Source organism: Watersipora subatra, chromosome 3 (assembly GCF_963576615.1).
Source record: "Watersipora subatra chromosome 3, tzWatSuba1.1, whole genome shotgun sequence".
Taxonomy (NCBI): domain Eukaryota; kingdom Metazoa; phylum Bryozoa; class Gymnolaemata; order Cheilostomatida; family Watersiporidae; genus Watersipora; species Watersipora subatra.
Window position 1 is genome coordinate 70183731 of NC_088710.1, and position 18149 is coordinate 70201879.

The following is an 18149-nucleotide window of genomic DNA, read 5'->3' on the forward strand; positions in this document are numbered from 1 at the left end:
GACGCAAAACGACGTCGCTCTCAGCTGTAAAAAGTTCGGCCAAAGACATTTCTGGCCGAAACGAACCATTTCGGTACTGCTCGAAATTTCGTGCTCGAACCCTTGCTCTTATTGGCTGGTTAAAATTCTAGAATTCTAGCGAGCACGCGTCACATTTCTCCTTACGCACGTGTGAGTAAAGTTAAAAAAGAAATGGGATGATACTTTTATTTCATTAAATAAACAACATAAAGCAATTTACGACAAGGTTCACCCAAACTTGTGATTGTGTTGCATAAATGTAAGATGTTGCACTTGAGTTTTGCATAAATGTAAGATAATGGTTGTGATTTTCTTTTGTGTAGATTATAAGTAATGTGTCATATTCATCCTGATGACATATCGTTGACTGATTTATTTATGGAAAACCACAGTACTACGATAAAGACTGCTTTTGTTTGTTATGTACTCAGCATAGAAAAAACATTAATATGTTAATAAAAAAATATAATTCTGTTGATGGAAAGGGTTGGCAAAATCTTTGTATCGAGTGATTTATTTTGAGCAGCTGAACGATCTTCTGATAAATCTGCTGTGTAATTATAATTTATAACTGTTCCTCAAAGTTTTTTGTTTACAATAGAAATATTTAACTCAAATACATAACAACTACTAATAAAACCGTGTCCTGTCTCTATACGTATGGTATTTAGAAAGCGAAGTGACTTCGGATGCCGTGTGACATGTGCCACGAACCGAACCAGCCTCCGAACCGATCCTACGTCGGTTCGGTGCTCGTGTGACCACGCCTTAATAGTATTGTGGAAAAGTCTGGATAGTAAATGGAAGTTTGCAGTAACAGAAAGTTCATAAGTTGAAACATAGGATAGTAGATGTACTGTCTTGGCGTCACAAAATAGTAAACGGCGTTGGCCATATATCTAAAAGGATAAATATAAATATTCCTCACAAATATGACCAACATCGTTCGCTATCTCCTAACATCAACATACTAAATCAAATGATAAACGCAATTGAGCATTGTTAGCTGTTTAATACCTGAAACTTACTAACAACTTAGTAAGAACTCATCTTAGACTTTAGAATCAATAAGACTAAACAGACTAACATAAACTTGCGATGAAAATGAATGTTTGAATTGGTAAATATCCAAGTCTATGGAAGAGTTTAGAATAGGAAGTATTGTATCCAGTTTTAATAGCCTTAGAGTGTTGCGAAAAAGAAAGATGCACTGAATTAGCCAAGATCTCACATGCGACTATTGGAGAAATATCAGACAGGAAATAACACAATTAAATAAGACAAGACAGCCAATCAATAGCAGAACCAATCCATACATATCTTCTCTTAAAGATCCCGCAGGAATAACTTCCTTTTCAGAAACCTATTGGTGAGTTTTGACCCATGACCTCGGTAGCAGAGACACAACACACTTAAGTGCTTCCTAAGGTTGCCATGAAATGCATTGTTTCCATTTATTGCAAGTTCTTTCAAATGATCAAAATTGTCCTTAATGCTCACATAGAATAGATTTAAATACTGAGATGGATGTAACCTTTTTATTCGATTGTAATTAAAAATATCAGTGCTTTGTAAAAACCATCCCAACAGTTTCCAGTTTGTCTCCTGGTCACCAGCTGTCACCTTCAATGTAGGGCAATCAATATTATCATTACTGTAATTCATATTATATAAGGCTAAATATTCGTAGCTGCCTGAGCCATAATCTGTATACATACCATTTACCTGAGGTGAAAAGTTTAGAAAATAATTATCTTGTGAGATTATGCGTGTGAGAGAGATTTTTTTAACCGCCGTCTTTAAGAATGGCGAGCTCAGTTTGTACTTTGACGAAAGCAAAGAAAAATAAATTTGAGCTGATTTGGCTAACAAAAAGACCTAGTGAAGACACTGCGACTAGGTAGCTGAGACCGAATAAGGGAACATACCCATCTCATGCATTTGTACTGATGTGATCAGAGTAGGTAATATGCTGTATAGACCGGGAGTTTAGTGAGTAAAGGTAGAACCTGGATCAGCCATGAGTTTATATAGTAAATGAAGTTCTTTCCGAGTTCTGCGCTCAGACTGTTTAGATCCTGGCTTTGTATTCTTGTAAAGTGGTGTCATTAAATGAGGACAGATAACTCCAAATTACATAATATCAAATCTTACTACATGTATCATTGATAATTTTTATATGACTGTAAACCATTTGAGTTACTCAATTATCCAAATTTATATTATTATTACTATTGTAAAATTATTAATATTCTATCATTATTATCGTTACTGGAATGTGTCAGAGACAGGAGGACTTTGCATCTTGCCTTAGAGGTGATGCCATGTGTGGTGTAACTGTTTGTGCATGGCCAATACATACCTATTTGTCTCACTACCTGAACAATTGCATGTCACAGACCTGTATGATGACCAACAGGCATTAGCTATAGCAGTATGAGTGCTTGTATAAGCTCATCTAAGCCATCTACAGCTTTTTGAATATTAAGAGAAAATAAGCTGTATCTAGACATGTCATGACTTGAAGAAGTGTACTTCACACATAAACTCATTCAGACTTCATAAGTTGATTGATTACATAGGTTTAATAATAAGACATATCTCACCAGCATTGACCAGCTAGCTAAGGTCTATCAGTTGACCAAAAGCAGAGCTTGATTCTCTTTTGATAAAAAGTCTTGGCAGAGAAAGATTTCATGTCTAAGTAATCATGTTCTTCTGATATCAACTTAATTAGAAATAAAAACACCCATTTAGATAATGTAAATACTGTATTCTCATAAATTAGGTACAAAGAATATTATTTCTCAACATAATTACAAAGCTATCAATTTGAGACTGCGACTACATTCACTACGAGGAGATAGCGCTCAATCGTGTTGTGTACTTCGTGCTGAGAAGTGGCTGGTTATTGAGCTGAACATTGAACCTGTTTTCTATCTATAAGGTATGTTCCATTTATTCTTCTTGTATGTGGCTTTAGATAATAAAATTGATTAAATCACTCTTAATCAGCTAATATAACCTGAACTAGAGGTATAGATTTGGAACCGAAAATTGTGATGGTTTTGTTTTTGGCTGAGTGAAAATCAAACTTTAGTTTTTCAAGTCTGCACGAAGATTTTACCCAAGCAATCCATGTGATTGCAGGTGGATGCTTGTAATCCTACCTTACTACGATTCTGTGCTGTGGTACCATGCAGCCAATGGACTTATTCCATTGTTTCTGGGTCGCATACTGCAGGTTGCCTGACAGAAAGCGAATACATGTGTGATTCTTCCATGCCCACCAATCCAGTAAGGTGGGGTATGTTGGACAACGTTGCACCGAGTTATTGCACTATTGGCTTGTTATTCCTATTAATGCTATTTCATTGATCAGAATCTTATGTACATGTATATTATACTAATACATGCATTTTGTTTGCATTGTAGATGCCTGATGTTAGTGATGTTGAGAGACCTCCAGTTTCCCATGAGAAGGAAACTGATGTGGCTGGAAATACTGGCACTAATGAAGGAGCCACAGGCTCTTCATCTAATGCTGGGCTGAAACTGGAGGACGTGACTACATTGTTCCAAAAGATGCAGGATGCCAAGTTTAAGCAAACAAAGAAAATAAAGCTTCAAGATGAGACCAGTGATGCAGGTGATGCCAGCGATGAAACAGAAATTTCGTATGTGGATTGGTGCACCGATGAGGATGATGATGATGTAAGCCCAGAAATAGCTGGCTCAATAGCTTGCTACATAGATAAGAGAATGACGACTAGTGTGGCGTCAAACAAGTTGAAAGCAAAGCTGGAGAGAATAAAACCACCAAGTAATACAACATATCTGAGAGATGTCAAGGTTAATGTTACAATTTATAACAAATTGCTTCCACTGTCAAAGAAAAGATGGCAGATTAGGAAGAATTCAGGGCTTGATCAGCAAAGGTATTATGGCGACGGCTACTGTGACGGAATATGCGTTCCAACAAAGCAAGAACATAAAGGACCCTGAGTTGGAGAGAGTCTACCAAGCATCATTTGATGCCTTAACACTAATGGGACAACATCTTACAGCTTGAACATGTATAGGGTGAGTAAAATTATATTAGTAATACATACATGGAGACGAAAACCAACACCAGTTTCCAGTGATAGTGATTATTAAGCTTCTTGCTTGCTTATTAATTGCTGTGCTTGATTGTGCTTTCCAGAGAGAAAGCTTGAAGCTGACATAGCAGCGACATTCAAAACACTCTGTGGTGTTGATGTACTTTTGACTGATTTGCTATCCGGAGATGACAAGTTGACCAGTGCTATTAAGCAAGCGGAGTTTGGTGACAAACTAGCAAATAATAGGTCAAAAAATGGAAAGGTACAGAATCTCACAGTCATTTGGACATTAGGTATAGGTTACAGTCAATCTAATTATTAATGTCATTGTTTGTGCTGTCTGACTGTTACTAATCCTGGCACTGCATTGTTTCAAGGTCGCAGTCAGAACAAACATTTTTGGAACAAAAATTACCAGAACAATTTCAGAAGAGGAAAAGGAAAGTTTCCACTGAAGTCATATCAGACCAATGGCAACAGCAGCAACCACAACAACAGCACAAGGAATTAAGAGTAGAAAACTTTGTCCCTGGAAACCTGAAAAACTGTTATCAATTTTGGTCCACTCTAACTCATGATCCCTATGTACTGGAGGCAGTGCAGGGTTATAAACTTAAACATAGTTATTTGCCATATCAAGCTTCATATGTGCCCAATACTGGAGACCTCGATACATTAAGGTCTGAAACCAGCAAACTTGAGAATTTAGGTATAATTAGAGAAGTGTTTTCTGTTCAAGGCAAAACTATAACGCCTGTGTTTCTTGTTCCCAAGAAAGATAGTACTAGTACTAGTACTAGTACTAGTACTAGTACTAGTCGTATGATTTTAAATCTTAAACGTCTCAATTAATCCATTGAGTATGAACATTTCAAAGTGTCATCTGATCTGGATGTTGACTCAAAAAAATTCATTTCTGGCCTCTGTTGATCTTGAGAAAGCTTGCTATAGTATACCAATCCATGACCATTTTAAGAAATGTTTGTGATTCAAGCTAGATGGAACATTTTTTTGAGTATTAGATCTTGCCTAAAGGTCTTACTATTGTACCAAAATTATTCACTTGTATTATAAAAGTGCTTTATAGTCATTTGCGATCTTCAGGGTTTTCATCTGTTGCTTATATTGATGACTGTTTGCTTGTGGAGCACTCTTATCTTAAGTGTTTGGCTAGTATTAAAGCTTCTGGGGTATTGTTTCAGAAAGCTGGCTTTAAGTCAGTCTTGCAACCTGTTCAGACAATTGAGTTCTTAGGCTTTAAGCTTAGCACTTGTAATTATATCTTAACTCTATCTATATCTTAAGATAAAATTGAAAAGATCACACGACTAGCTTCTGACATGCTAAATTGTTCAAGTGTTATTATGAGAAATCTTGCACAAGTAATTGGCTAGATAATATCAGTTCTTCCTGCCTATCATTGTGGTAGGCTACATTATCGTGGTTTAGAGGCATGTAAAATCAATGCACTTTCACTAAACAAAGGAAAAATCGACAGGCAATGCAGAAGCAGCCAAGTTGGATTTGAGGTTTTGGGCATTTGAGTCCAGGGTTGGTGTTGGAGTGCCTATTAGTGATTCAGTCAGTTATGATTTTACTGTCCAATCTGATACAAGCCTAGTTGGGTTTGGGTTTGTTCATGGTGATAATGTACATGGTGGAGAGTGGTCAGATCAGGAGTTGACTATGTCTGACAATAACATAAATGCACTGAGAATGAGGGCAATTCTGCAAGGCCTCAGAGTTTTTGAGTCAGAGTTTAGTGGAAAATGTGTATTAGTGAGATGGGATAATTCCAAGGCTATGAGTTACCTATATCGCTAACACGGGAGGCCAAAGATCTCAATTGTGCAATTCATTAGCTAAGGAAATTTGGCAGTGGTGCTTACCAAGACAAATATATATCTTTGTTTCTCATATTGCTGGAAAATTGAATTATGAAGCTGATTTCATGAGGAGGTTGGATCAGAACAAAGAGCTCTCATTGACAGATGATTGTTTTGGAATGATTATCAGAGATCTGAGGCTACCCGAAATTAATATTTTTGCCAGTTCAATGAATGCTAAAACTTCAGCATATATAAGTTGGAAACCAGATGACAAATGTGTGTCTGTTGATTGTTTTACTTCTAATTGGAACAGACTTGGCTTTATATATGCTTTTCCTCCTTTCAGTGTCTTACTAAGAGTACTTAACAAGGTAAATCAGAAGGCCAGAGGCAAAATTATCATTGTCTACCCGGAGTGGCCCGCTCAAGTCTGATATCCGTTATTGAGGAGCATGTTGCTGAAGAGACCCTTCAAACAGCCACTGACTCAAGCACATCCTTTGGAAAGAAAGCTCAACCTTGCGTATGGGCTGATATAAGGATTTAAAGGCAGCTTAGATACCATCTAAATCAGGGGTGGGCAAAGTTTTTTTCTCAAAGAGCCAAATTTCAAAGTTGCAAGATTTTTGGGAGCCGCATAATATGTGTATCAGTATAACATTTCATACTGATAATACAAGTTTGATAGTGGTTGTAATAAAATTTATTTATTAGAATACTTTTACAATAGCATTGAATAATGTTAAAGTGAGCCTAAAGAGCTTTGTATAACAGTATAACATTTCATGAAGAGCTACGTTATAACATTTCATACAGATAATACAAGTTTGGTAGTGGTATTGTAATTAAATTTATTTATTAAAATACTTTTACAATAACATTGAATAATGTTAAAGTGAGCATAAAGAGCTTTGTATAACTTTGTAAAGTTTAGTAAGATACATGAAATTGTTTATGGCTGCTCATTATCTCTTGGTAATCTGGCTCTCTACTGCAGCATGCCATTCTTAGGAGCTGACACAAGTGATCTTGGGTCAAAGTGGATCTCAACTTGCTCTTAATATTATTCATGTATGAAAATGCTGATTCACATATATATGTGGCAGCAAACACGGTGTACCACCATTTTTCTAGTTGAGCAAGCTGTGGATATGCAGCCTTTGTTGAAGCTTTCAAGTAGAACCCCTCCTCAATTTCATCTATATCTGTATCTTTGAGGTTACACAACTCCAGTTGCAGAGATGAGACATTAACACTTTTCAATGGCAACTGAGTAACCCACTCTCCATTAGGCTTTGCCTTCTGAGGTGCTTATGAGTTGTATGATATGTTTCAAAGATTGAAACTGACTAAATCGATTGCTAAACTCTTGTTGCAGCTTTTCTATAAAGTGAGTGTACTCAGCTGTACAAGACGCCATTTCTTCATCGTCATCTAAAATGCTTTTAGAGTAGGAAAGTGAAGCATATCACTTCGCACACCCACCAGAAACAACTCCAACTTATGGGAGAAGGCTTAAACAGCTGGTAGTGTATTAATGATTAGTCTTGTTCTTCCCTTGAAGCTTGAGGTTCAAATCATTCAAATGGCCACAGATGTCAACAAGGAAGGCAAGGTCACTCATATCTTTAGAAGAGCTCATCATCTCTTGAAACTGTCTTGCAATCAGGCTTGTGCATGTATTTAGAAATGAGCTTAGCTCCTGATGAATACTCTACAACCTCGACACAGCATTTCTCTTACTTAACCATCTAATGTTATTGTATGTTGGTAAATTTTCACAAGTGGCATCTCTTTCTTTGAGAAACTTCCTAAGTTTCTGTGTCTGAGAGCTGATTGTCTTCTGAGGAAGTTGATCATCTTCATAGCCTTACACATTAGTTGTTGAAAGTGATTATTTAGTTTTCCGCATAAAACAGTGAGGTGGATGATGCAATAGAATGCTAGCATTGATGGCATATCCTTCTTCAATCTAGCTATGAGCCCTTGATCTCTTCCAACCAAGGCTGGTGCGCCATCTGTTGTTACAGATATGCATTTGTGGAGTCATCTTCATCTTGTCAAGTCTTTTAACGAAGGCATCATAGGTAGCCTGACCAGTGGTTTCTCCTTCTAATTCAACCAAAGTAAGAAGCTCCTTCATTTCTTCACCATCAAAGAATCTGCAACACAGGGTATATGACTAAAGCATAATACTATGCTTTATAAAGAAACATATTGATGCTTCATAAAGAAGCATGTAATATAAATGTAAAATATAACACTATGCAGCACAACTTGCTTTCTGTATGTCTCACATTCAACTGCCCTAGAGTAATTAATGCAAAGCTTGCTATGGCTAACACCCAAAAGCTAAAAGATTATAAAATGTTGCTATATTCTTGGTAACAAATGAAACAAGGATAAACCCATAATAGAAACACCTATTATATACTAATACACCGGAGGGCTAGACTTTACCAAGATATAGCAAAAATTCAGTTAGTAACATGCCAGTTGCAAACCGCTTGACCTGAAACCTGAATTAATGGAAATAAAGCCCATGTCAGACATGTCAGTCAAGTATGCAATAAATAGAAGTTCATCCAGTCTAATTCGAGGGAAAAATGGTTAATCACATGCAAACGTTAGGGATAACTACACATCAGTACTTGAGGTTGGGACTTATACGCTTAGCTAACGATACTTCTACGACTCATCTATGGGAACCAGCAAGGCTATCTGGTGTACACCTCTCGTTATTGTTACACTACCCGCTCCTTTGTACTCATTAACCTTCTCGCCAACTCTGAAATTCTTATGAGTCAACTCTACCTTCCTCACCCTTCCATCTTGTCCACGAAAAGCAGTCTTCACCCGAGCCACATAATACCTTCCTCTAAGGGAGTTACTATCTGCAACCACTACCACATCTCCCTCCCTGAAGTCTCTACTACCTTTCTGCCATTTACGCTGAAAGACCATTGTAGGAACATACAAATCACTCCAATGCTTCCAAAAAGTCTGAGACACATGTTCTATAAGCTGAAGGGTTTGCTTTGTAGTCTGAACATCTTTCCAGTTACCTGGATTTCTGGACATTGATCTTCCTAACCATAAACAGTTGGGAGTTAGAATTGTGATGATCGAATCATCACTAGATAAAGATCCAAGTGGTCTCTCATTCAGAGTGTTCGCAGCTTCATAGCACACTGTGAAAAAAGAAGTCTCTGGTTGTTCATTGCAAACATAAAGCATCTTTTAGCAGCTTTCACCAGACATTCTACAGCGCCTTGATTCCATGGGCTATCTGCTGGTCCAAACACTTACTCAAGGCCTTGACTTACACTAGACCTATATATTGAAGACTTTTCCATTTTCTCTCAAACCAATTGTAGTTCTTTCTCGGCTCCAACAAGTTGACTTCCAGAATCTGAATTAATCTTGTTAGGCCACCCCTGATGCTAGTAAAACGCAGCAAAGCTAGTATAAACGACTGCGTTTCATATCCAAAAACTCCTATGTGCACAGCTCTAGAAGCTAGGTCAGTAGAGATCACACCATAGGCTTTTTCTGTAGTTCTTCTTTGTATTTCTCCCCGTACGCTGTATGGTCCAAAGAAATCTATCATCACCGTGTTGAAAGGAGGAGCACAGTTTAATCTATCTACCGGAAGAATTCCCATTTCTTGTATAGCCATTTTAGAGTCTCCTAGTCGACACAGTTGGCACTTGTTTCTTGTGGCTCTTGCTATTTTGGCACCTTGTGGTGTCCAATATGCTTGTCGAAAGCGTGCAAGAGTAGCATCTCAACCCCTATGTCCTCCATCTTTGTGCGCGTCTCTCATGAGTAAAAGTGTTAATGGATGTGATGAAGGCAATAACACTTGCAAATCATTTCCTGCCAATTCAGTCTGAGGATTGTGCTCCCGAAGTTTACTGCCAACGACACATAAACTTGCACTAGCAAACTTTGGGTTGAGTCTTGCATATCTGTTTTTCCGCTTGTCTTTCATCTCTTCTCATAGTTCCTTTTGCGCATCCCGAAGCAATAACACCTTAGCCTGTTCAAGTGTTTCTGGTGTGACTAAACATACTTCTCCTCCTCTAAAAGACTTCCGCTTAAAGATATTGAGAGCTCTAGCTATTACCCAAATAGCTTTTTTTGCAGAGCTATAGTTCTCATAATCTAAGATGCTGCTGTCTTTGTCATTAGTGTGTGCTGTAGAGCTAGCAGCAAATGCTTTTTTTACTCCTGGCTGCTGATCGCTTTTTAGTTCAGAAACCTGTCTAACATTCCGTTCATTAATGGGTCGGTACACGAAGTCTGGACCTCTCCACCATTCTGAATCAACTGTCATCTGTGAGGGCTTTTTACCTCGGGTGAGCCAATCCGAGGCGTTCTCCTTCTCACATATCCAATACCAGCAACTCATGTCCCCATCAGTAGCAGCCTAAAATTCCCCAATTATCACTCCTTCATACACTTTAAATCTAGTGGAGATCTTGTTGAGCATGCACAAAACTGTTTCGGAATCTACCATTTGATATACATTCTCGAAATTGAATCTAGATTCAGCTTCGATGACTTTCCTTCCTCTCTTAGAAAGGACAGCATCATTTAGTTTCATCTGAGGGGTAGAGAGCTTGCTTAGTGGAGCTATGCGACACTTGGCCATGATTAATCTACACCACCAAGATCCGTTGCTCAGTTTCCAACGTATATATGCACTGAACCCATAGGCAACATCACTACCATCTAGTTGTGCTATTTGATGGTAGTGATGGTGCCTGAGATGTGGAATTTCCCACTGCATTAGAAGGCTTTAGAGATCTATTATACACTAACCTTTCTATCTGAAATATTTCTTGAAAGAACACTACCCATTTACAATGAAGATCTTTGGAAAGTGCATCATCCCATCCTAATTGCAACGCCCAGGTTTCCCGAAGAAGACACTTGGACTCCAGTGTAAAGGGACTAAGAAGACCAAAAGGATCAAACATTTTCATCGTCTGTTCAAGTACCAGTCTTCTGGTTAGTATGACAGGTATCAAGGAAGGCACTTGCTCCATTACCAAATCTGGCCCTGTGTGAGCCCCACGCTTTTTGGGAGAGAAGTTGAGGGCAGCTTTAAAACAAATGCAATCACTTTGTGAATTCCATGACACACCTAATACTTGAGTTTTTTCTTCTTCAGTCTCACTTCCATTGACCTCATTGGTCCTAAGATTGTTTATTTGCCAATACTTAATGTGAAATTCTGCTTTGTGCAACATATCCTGAGTGTTCCTAGTTAGCTCTCTAGCTTCTTCTACACTACTCACTGATCCTACTATATCATCCACATATGTCGACTTCATTAGTAACTGAGCTACCCTAGGATAGTCTTCGCGAAACATCTCTGCCATCTTATAAATAGCTTCTGTGCTAATGGCTGCTGCAGGTTTATCTCCCATATTCACTCTAGATATTACGTATATGTCTGGATCTCTGCTTGTGTTCATATTCCTCCATAACAACCTGTGGCAGTGCATTTCTATAGGCTCTAGGAAGATTGAATTATACATATTTCTAATGTCCCCAGTAACTGACACCTCATTCTCTCTCCATCTCAACAAAACTCCCAACAAGTTGTTCATATAACAATCAGGTCTTTTCGCTAAAGCAGAATTGAGTGAACCACCATGAAAGGCCTGGCTAGAGTTAAACACAATTCAGACAGGTGTGGAACTGGACTTGGGATTTTTCACGGCCAAATGAGACAAGTAGAATACAGTGGAAAGTAAGGACCTTTCCACTGCTGTATTTTCTCTTGAGTAAGCTTCTTGGCAACACCACATGAAGCCATACCTTGTATTTGCTCTTGATATACCTTGGACCAGGTAGGATCTTCCTTTAGATTACGCTATGTATTTGCAAGAGTGGCTTTTGCTGCTTGGTAATTGTTTGGCAAACCAGATGGGTCAACAATCCAAGGATATTTAGGTTTTCACCTGAGGTTGTCTTTATCATAGCGGAGATTTTCTCTTATCAAGCTTAATTCTTGTTCTTCTTGAAAAGAGTAAGTGTGGCCAGTAACTGGGCACTTGGAACATTTACAGTTACCACACTTTGGATTTAGTTCTGTGCCCAACTCTTCACCTTCAATAAATCTTTCCATTTTGCATCGTGCTGTTATGGATGGTCTTTCGAACAGCATATGAGAAGCAGTAGGCATAAACACAAAAAAGCTCTGCACGCTATTTCCTCTATCACTAACTACACCAAGCAAAGTGTTGAGACTGGTCTTCTCCCTAAGCAAAGGATGTGAACCCTGGAGACACATACCAAACCCACCTTCCATAATGCTTAGATTAGTTCCTGCTTTAGCGACCTCTCTCTTAGGATGGAATCCAAAATAATCATTTCCTAGTAAAATGTCTACTGTCTCAATTTTCTGTCTCAATATTACAACTCATAGGGAAATAGCTTTTGTATAGTTTGCGTGTCTAACTTGGATATATCTCCAGTGATGTCGTTTATGCCGAAGGCAATTATTTTCACAATCTCTCCCTTCGAACTGGGTAAAGAAACTTCATACTTGCATGTCTGGTATTGGCTTTCAATATTTCCCATGAATAGTTATTCCATGAATACGTCATGTTAGAGAGCCGCCTTGCCTTCAATCTCTTTGCAGCTTTATGAGTTATGTAAGATGTGTTGGACCCACCATCAAAAAATAGAGAAGTTTTGCGAGATGATGCTCCAGGGGCTTCAACGACCATAATGGGTAGCAAAGCTACACTACTGTCTTGATTTGAATAGTAGCCTCTTGTGGTGGTAGATTTCGAATCGTCATGCTTGTTTTTTTCTGGATTCGTAGAGCAAAGTAGTTTATGATGCTTATTTCCACAAAATCTACATACATCTGTCTTTTTACATTGACCACGCATATGACTGCCAAGGCAAGCAAGACAAGATTTGTTTTTTTCTAAGTTTTTAAATTCTCTCATCTAAAGGCATAATCAAAAATATTCTACAATCTTCGGTTTTATGTTTCACCCACCCAATTTCTAGTGTGAATAACTCAATTGCTAGGTTGCGATGCATAATCGCTTGATCCAGCATCAATACTTGAGTGAAACACTGTTTTCCTAACATTACCATCTGCTTTTTGAGTTGATTGTCGCTCAGCTAAGCGCATAGCCACAGATCTTTCTTGTTCTAGAAAGGACAATAAACTTGAGAATGGATGAACCTGATCCTCAATAGAAAGTTTACTGTAAGTGTGCATCCATTGCTTTCTTGTTTGAATGGGAAGAAGATCAGTCATGTTGTCTATGTGGGCAATTGTAATAGCCTTCAACTGCCTTACTTCTTCTAATTGGCTATAAAACAGCTCCATCTCATTCACAAACTGTACGAGTCCTCTAAAATCATCATCTTTCACTCTAGGGAGCTTGGTTGGTTCACTATAGACTGACTGGACTGATAAGCTTACGTCACAGTAAACACTCTCCAAACGTTCCCACATCCTAGCATAAGCATTGAGCTGTGTGACTATTATAGCTCAAACACATTCCAATAGTCTACCTCTCAAACTCTCTTTAAGGGCCCAAACTCTCTCTTCATCACTTGAATACTCCTGCTGTTCGTATCTCTTCCAAATAGCTTTGAACTCTGCCCACTTCCTCCTATCACCGTCAAAAATAGGGGCGAAGTTTTTTAAAATCTAGTTCTGTAAGAATTCGAACCAGAGGTGGGTCTACGTTGCTAGTAAGGGTGGCGTTATGAGCATGCTCATGAGTGTCGTCAGCGTACGCGGCTACTATTGACGTGTCAAGACGTGTACTGTCACTGGTCAGCATTAACGTAGACACTCTAGTGTTCCAAGATTTCCGTTAACAGACGTCACTAGTATTGGAATGATACTGATTGGAAGGAACAGAAAGAGGTATGGACAAAACAGTTTCAGAATTTGTAGGGTCAGTCACAAGTGAAGTACCACTAGGTTTGTAAAATGTGTTTGTTTGGTTTTGTATGTCATTAGAACAGGGCTGAATTACTGGCATCCTACTAACCTTTACAATACTATGTTGCAATCTATTCACCCTAATCTCTATGTCATTAACTAGAGACAGAAAAAGAAAATTTAGATAATTGAGCTAACAAAGATTTGCTGTACGAAAAAGCTGTCTCTTTTTGTAGCATCAGCTTCAAAATCATTTAACACAAAAGTATTTGACTCCTTAGTGCTAATTAGCTCACTCACATACAGTGTAGGAGTCAATATTTTTCATCAGCTGCGCGCCTTGGTTCATCAATGTGTCTTTTCGGAACTTCCTCACTTTAGCTGTGATAGATGTATAGACCTCCTCTGTCTCCTCTAAGTATTCATCTAAGTCTTTGCCTCCCACCATCTTATGCTTGTCATCTGTAGTATCAGTTTTGACCAGTTCTGTATATATTACATGTTGGGCTGACAACTCTGACCATTGTTCATTGAGATGGTCTACCAACTTATTTGTACTGATAAGATTTTCTTCTCTGATAGAGTTTTCTATCGTCTTTACTGTAGAAATGATGTCAGCTTTGCTTTGAGATCTGACCTTCTTTAATGACTTAATCCCTTCTTCTAAGCCAGGCTCTATGTCTGCCAAACTTTATTAGTACTTTACCGGATCAGAGCTGATATGGTTAGCAACAGTCTTTATATTTGTGACACTACTCTGTAATCAATAAAGCAAGAAAAGTAATAAAAGTTAGTTATAACAATCTATAAATGAAAACATACAAACCTTCATGTTAAAACTGACAATAACTTATCATCTTGATTATTAAAAGAAACTAAACTGTCATGATTACATCACAATCAGGAGAAAAAATAAGCTGTTTTACACTATGTGTTTACTTACAATAAAGTTCCCAATTGCTCTCGCACCAGTATATTAAAAGAGTTGAAGTTTATAAAACACTCATGCTGGTTAAAAGTAAAATATAACACTATGCAGCACAACTTGCTTTCTGTATGTCTCACATTCAACTGCCCTAGAGTAATTAATGCAAAGCTTGCTATGGCTAACACCCAAAAGCTAAAAGATTATAAAATGTTGCTATATTCTTGGTAACAAATGAAACAAGGATAAACCCATAATAGAAACACCTATTATATACTAATACAGTGGGTTAGTCACTTTGAAACAAATATCATAAAATAAGTGCAACACTTTCTACTTGGAGTTGTGTTCTCTCTTTACTGTCTTTTAAAATGCACTTGTATGACTTCAGCTTGCAAATGCATGGTAAAATGACATTACCAGTTGCTAGTGTACACAGTAGCCTACATACCTTACGAAGACTGCTAATTGAGCTACATCCATTATATCAGTAGATTCATCAATGGCGATTGAAAAGTAATCCGCCCGGTCTATATGGGTTAGCAAAGTCAGTCTGAGATGATCATTAATGCTTTCAATTCTACCAGTAGCAGTTTTCTTAGAAAGTGGTATTGCCTTGACTTTACCAATTACATCACGCTTATCTGGAAAAAGTGTTTCCATAGCCTCAATCATGCATTATTTACAATCTCAGCATGAGAATAGGGAAGCATTGCTTCTGCTAGAACTTTTGACACTCGTAGAGAAGCTTCTGTAGCGCGTTTATCAGCAGCTATGAAAGAAACTAACATATTTTCTGATGAAGTTAGTGATTTTTGAATTTTATCTAACTTTTGATGTCTAGCTACAGATCCCAGTAGAAATGTAGTAGTAAACTCTCTTGTTTCGTCTCATGATGTCGTTTGATGTTCGTCTTCTTGTTAGCGGAGATCGTTTCCTGGCACAATAGACATTGCGGTTTGCCAGGCCTAAAAATGAATGCATATTCCAGGGTCCACTCATCTTGGAGTTCTCTTGTAGATTCGTTTTTATTTCGTTTACTTTGTGGGGCTTCCATTGTAACTCTGGGAATGGTTCGTTTTGTTGAAGATGCCATTGCTACCCCTACTGCATTAGTTGGCTCAATGGCAAATGACATGTTCAACTAAGGCAATGCATCTTATATAAGCCAGCATTATGAAATCATAATGAAATGACTTCCTGATGAACCTTTCGGGAGCATTCTATTTTTGTCCTCATTAGGTCAGCTACTGACGTTATTACATCAGAAAAGCTACATGTAGATGATGCCATGATGTCATGAATTATGACTCATGATGCATGTGTAGGCTATATATATAACGCAGTAATAGTGCACTTTTAGATAAGCCTAATATGTCACAATGCATGTAGTTTTGTACAGTATATTATAAGGATATTTTAATATACGTCAAAAGAGTTTGAATTTTCACAAAGTTGAAAGAGCCGCAACAAAATTTGCAAAGAGCCGCACTTTGCCCAGCCCTGATCTAAATGATGATAGTGCTGATTTAATTTGGATTCATTTAAGTTTGATTTAATTAATGGATCATTCAGATTGTCAACAATGAATCAGTATGAAGGTTACTTGCGAATGTTTTCATCATTCAGACGTAAGTCTATTTGGGATGCTAAACCCATTGACGTGGTGGAGTTTTTGTCTATGTTATATAAGAAGAACCTAGGTTATAGAGCGCTGAATACTGCTATATCGGCCATCTCTTCTGTTAATGGCCTTTTCTTTGATACCCAGAATTTGGGCTCTCATCATTTGGTCACTAAATTTATGAAGGGGGTGTTTCATTCCAGACCCTCAGTTCCTAAGTATTCTAAGAAATGAAACCCTGATATTGTGCTTGATTATTTAGATAAGGATTTTTCAGCGAATAATTTGCCGGCCATGAGTCATAAACTGTTAATGCTATTGTTGTTGTTATCTGGACAGAGATTAGCTACTATTTCTAAAGTTCTTATCAGTGATATCCATATTGATGTCACATCTATGACAATTTTTGTGACATCCTTGTGTAAGTAATCTAGACGTCGGTTTTACCATTGGTGTTCATACAATTTAAAATTAGTCCCAATCTGTGTATCGTTAATGCTTGCTTTTTTATTGCGGACAAAAGCGCTGAGAGAGTCTGGTTGTCAATTTTTATTTTTGACTTCTGTACCTTCTCATAGACCAGCAAAATTCGACACTCTGAGAAACTGAGTAAAGCATGTCATGAGAAAAGCTGGTATTGATTCAGTTTTTATTGTACACAGTGTTAGAGGTGCTGGTACATCAACATGCATGCGCTCAAATGCTATTTCTGTTGATACTGTTTTAAAAGCTGGAGGCTGGTCCAGTGATTCTGTGTTTAGAAAACACTATGATCTTCCCTTGAGAGAGTATTCTGGTTTGGATAAAGCTATTTTGACTCAATGAACCATTCTAATGTACATTTTTGTATATATGTTGATGCAAATAAAATGATCAAATTTCTCCAGTTGGTTGAATTTTGATAATTTTGTCTAATAATTATGGTACTCACAATGTGACTGGGGTGTGGAAATCTCAAATTGATAGCTTTGTAATTATGTGGAAAAATAATTTAAAAATTAAATGAGATGTAATCAGAACTTAATTGTAATTATTTCGATTACATAATGAAAAAGGGATGAATTTCCCACCGCATCCCTCCCTGGGTTTGTGATGACAACCTTTGGTAATGATATCTTGACATGGTATAGTACAGGGGTGGGCAAAGTTTTTTCTCAAAGAGTCAAATTTCAAAGTTGCAAAATTTTTGGGAGCTGTATAACATGTGTATTACAGTATAGCATTTCATACTGATAATAAAAGCTTGGTAGTTGTATTGTAACTAAATTTATTTATTAGAATACTTTTACAATAGCATTGAATAATGTTGAAGTGAGCCTAAAGAGCTTTGTATAACTTAAAGTTTAGTGAGATTTATAGAATTGTTTATGGCTGCTCATTATCTCTTGGTAATCTGGCTCTCTACTGCAGCATGCTATTCTTAGGATGCTATTCATGTAGGAAAATGCTGATTCACATATATATGTGGCAGCAAACACAGTGTACCACCATTTTCCTAGTTGAGCAAGCTGTGGATATTCAGCCTTTGTTGAAGCTTTCAAGTAGAAGCCTTCCTCAATTTCATTTATATCTGTACCTTTGAGGTTACACAACTCCAGTTGCAGAGATGAGGCATTAACACTCTTCATTGGCTACTGAGTAACCCATCCTCCATTAGGCTTTGCCTTCTGAGGTGCTTTTATGAGTTGTATGATGTGTTTCAAAGATTGAAACT

At 37.6% G+C, this 18149-nt stretch overlaps 1 pseudogene; it reads left to right on the top strand.

Moving 5' to 3' along the window:
- The first annotated feature begins 16396 nt into the window (after positions 1-16396).
- LOC137390949 (uncharacterized) lies at positions 16397-17260 on the top strand (annotated as a pseudogene).
- Positions 17261-18149: the final 889 nt, after the last annotated feature.